We start from the raw sequence: 3,381 nt of genomic DNA on the forward strand, positions 1-3,381 counted from the left end.
TAGGTAATTCCTAAAATGTCAAGAGTCCAGTGGTCAGGGAATTCCAAACTTGCTTTGGCCCATGGCTTCTCCCTCATGGTGGTGACAATCATGGAATCCTCTGGTCCCCTGGGTCTCACCAGAGGCTGGAGCTTCTCACCTCATGAGGTGGCTTCTGGGTACTTGAGAAGAATGACCCCCAGGAGCCAATAGCACAGTGCTAAGAAGCAGAAGGAGTTGAGATGGGGGAGTGTGAGCCAGAGCCACGCCCTCTGCCCTCCCCCTCCACTTCTCCTCTCCCCTGTCTCCCTTGCTTTCTCTACATCAGTGGTTTTCGAAAGCTGCCATGCATCACAATTACCTGGAGGGCTTGTTAAATCACAGATTATTGGGCTCCACCCCCTTGAGTTTCTGAGTCAGTTTGTCTGGAGCTGAGGTTTGAGATTTTGCATTTTTTTCTTTTCCATTATGGTTTATTACAAGACGTTGAGTATAGTTCCCTGTGCTATACAATGGGACCTTGTTGTTTACCCATTCTCTATATAATAGTTTGAGATTTTCCATTTTTAACAAGTTCCCAGGCAGTGTTGATGCTGCTGGTCCCAGGACCCCACTACTTTAGATTTGGTGATAAGAGAATGGGCTTCTCTGCTCTTTGCTCCACAGAGCAGCTGAAGTTCAGTGGGACACAAGCGAGAAAAAACCCAATGGGGTGTTATTGTACAATGCTTTCTGCTGAACGTTGAAAGAGGAAAGCACAGTTCGCCTTTGTGGTCTCTTTTTCCCATCTCTCCCACTTCTTCTGTGAGTGGTTTTGTTGCAGAAACCTGTATCGCATCTAAATATTTGCTTGTATCCACCCTCTGTTATCCATCCATTTTCACAGGCTTGAGACTTGTTCGGAGATCACTCCCTCCAACTTTGGGAGAGCAGTGGGCTGGGTGAGGTCCAGGGTGTGGACCAAGCTTGTGCTCTGGTGACAGCTTGGTGTGGCAAGAAGAAGGGACCTGGCAAAGAGTGCATCCCTGGAAGGCCAGTTTTGAAATGCCATTTGTGAAATTGCCAACAATCTCCATCTCTGTCCTGTATCCCCCTCCCCCAAGCATGAGTTTGGGGAGCTCAGCCCAGATTCCCAGGAGAGGGAGGCTCATGGGATGAGTGTCTCCTCTGGCCCTGGGAAACTGAGGACCATCTGGAATAATCAGGCATAAACCCCTTTTTCCCAGTTGCCTGAGCTGTACAGAAAAATGCTCTGGTTTTGTTTTCCTGCTCCAGCCCTGATTTGGAGGAGTAATACGAGCTGCTGTCAGCACTGCAGAGGGGAGGAGATCGAGCAGGGCCAGAGCCCTACATTTGGCTTCTCTACATATGTAGAGCCCTACATATGTTATCTGGAATGGAGATAACATAACTTCATGTAACCAATCCAAAAAGTTTATCAAGTTTATCTTAAGGTTCATCTCCCTGAGCCAAGCAATTGAGGTCGGAGAGGCAGCTGCCTTTTCTGAACCCCAGCAGGAGGCTCTCTGCTTGGAACTTGCCTCTTCTGATGTCATCTTTCCCAGCCCAGTCTCCTTCTTCCCCAAAAGAGCATCCTCTCCCACAACACACCCCCCCCCCGCCCCACCACACACACACAACCCATTCCTCCTTCATCAGGGAAGAAGTACTAAATAAACTCCAGTCTTATTGTAGGGTTAGGACCTGGGGTAATAATGACCCCCCAACGCCACCACCACACACACACAACCCATTCCTCCTTCATCAGGGAAGAAGTACTAAATAAACTCCAGTCTTATTGTAGGGTTAGGACCTGGGGTAATAATGTCTGACGGCTGAACTTCAAAATTGTTTGGACTGGTCTTTGGTCATGCAGGCCACGGGGGTGAGACCACAGCGTCTGCTAAGATACCTCCACTGGGAGTTTTCTGCCCTTGTTAGCAGATCCTCTTGGCTCAGAACCATTGATTTTTTTCTGTTTGTGACTCACTCCCAGAAGAGTGGGTGTGTTGTTTTTATTTTTGACCAAAGGGAAGGATGGTGACAGTGAGTTTGAGTGTGTGGTCAGTGTGTGAGGTCACTTCAGAGGTGGTCCCAGAGGCTGTTGGGTCCCTTATTGGGTGAGTTGTTTCAAGGCTATCCCTTCACCCCCAGGGAGCTTCCCAGTAGGAAGGAAAAGGGGAGGACAGAATGTGGCCTGACCTTCTAAAGGGGAAGTTTCTGGGTTTGTTTGGCTTTGAGGCACTTGAAGTTGCTTGAAATCCCCAAGGAATTTAGGGACCTCCCAGTGATTCTGACAGTACGACTATCTGCCTGGGATCAATGGACCTGTCAGGACAGGTTAGGTTACGCTGCAGTAATAAACAACCCTCAAGTCCCAGTGCCTGTAAGCCAGAGACTTCTTTCTCACTCACGTTACATGTCCTTTGCCTGTTGGTAGGGAGACTCTGGTCATGAGACTCACGCAGGGACCCAGGCTGATCGAGCAGCTACCACGTTGAATGTTGCCCATCACCAAGCCAGAGGAAAACCGAGAGAGCCCGGAGGCTCCTACACCAACCAGCATGGAAAAGCTCCAGTCACTTTTGCTCGCAACTCATTGGCCAGAACTAGTTCTATAGCCCACCCTCCACAAGCGGAGCAGGAAGTGTATTCTTTCCATGTGCTCAGAATGGGGAAAGAGCCGGAAATATTTGACGAACAGCACCATTCTCTGCAGTCTTTAAGGGCACAGAGCAATCATTCGTTTAACAAGTAATTACCTAATATCCGCTATATCTCAGGTGCTGTTCTAGGCACTAAAGATGCAACAGTGAAGTAGCCATGCTCCTGAAGCTTACGTTTAGTGGGAGAGCCAGGTAATAAACACACCAACCTAAGTGTAATAGAGCCTCAGGTCACACACACTAGGATGACAAACAAAGTACAGTGAGGGATAGAAAGCAACAGGGGCTACTGTATTGGATTGGGGCGGGGCGGTGTCAGGAAGGACCTCTCTGCGGACCAGACATCTAAACAGAGACCTGAGTGGAGTCAGCCCTTTGTCTATCTGAGCAAGGTGGCCCAGGACGAAGGAACAGCGGGCACAGCAGCCCCCAGACTCTCCCAAACTTTGTGAATATGAGTTTGTTCCAAATATGTATTCCCAGACCCTCCCTCCAGAGACTGATTCTGTAAGCCTGGATATTGGCCTGTATTTTCTGTGAGTTTGATGAATGTGACTCACAGACCACGCTTTGAAAACGGGACCAAGGCAGTGGGGTTGTGTGAGCCCCTTCGTAGACATTCGAAGAAAAACGCTCTTAACTCTTGTTAGCTACAGGATGACAGCTCTTTGAGCTGCTTCCTCTCCCGCCTGGGCAGCTTTGGCATATGGAGTTCAGCGCCCCCCCCCCCCCCAAA

This window comes from Neophocaena asiaeorientalis, unplaced genomic scaffold (assembly GCF_003031525.2).
Source record: "Neophocaena asiaeorientalis asiaeorientalis breed wild unplaced genomic scaffold, Neophocaena_asiaeorientalis_V1.1 scaffold67, whole genome shotgun sequence".
Classification (NCBI taxonomy): domain Eukaryota; kingdom Metazoa; phylum Chordata; class Mammalia; order Artiodactyla; family Phocoenidae; genus Neophocaena; species Neophocaena asiaeorientalis.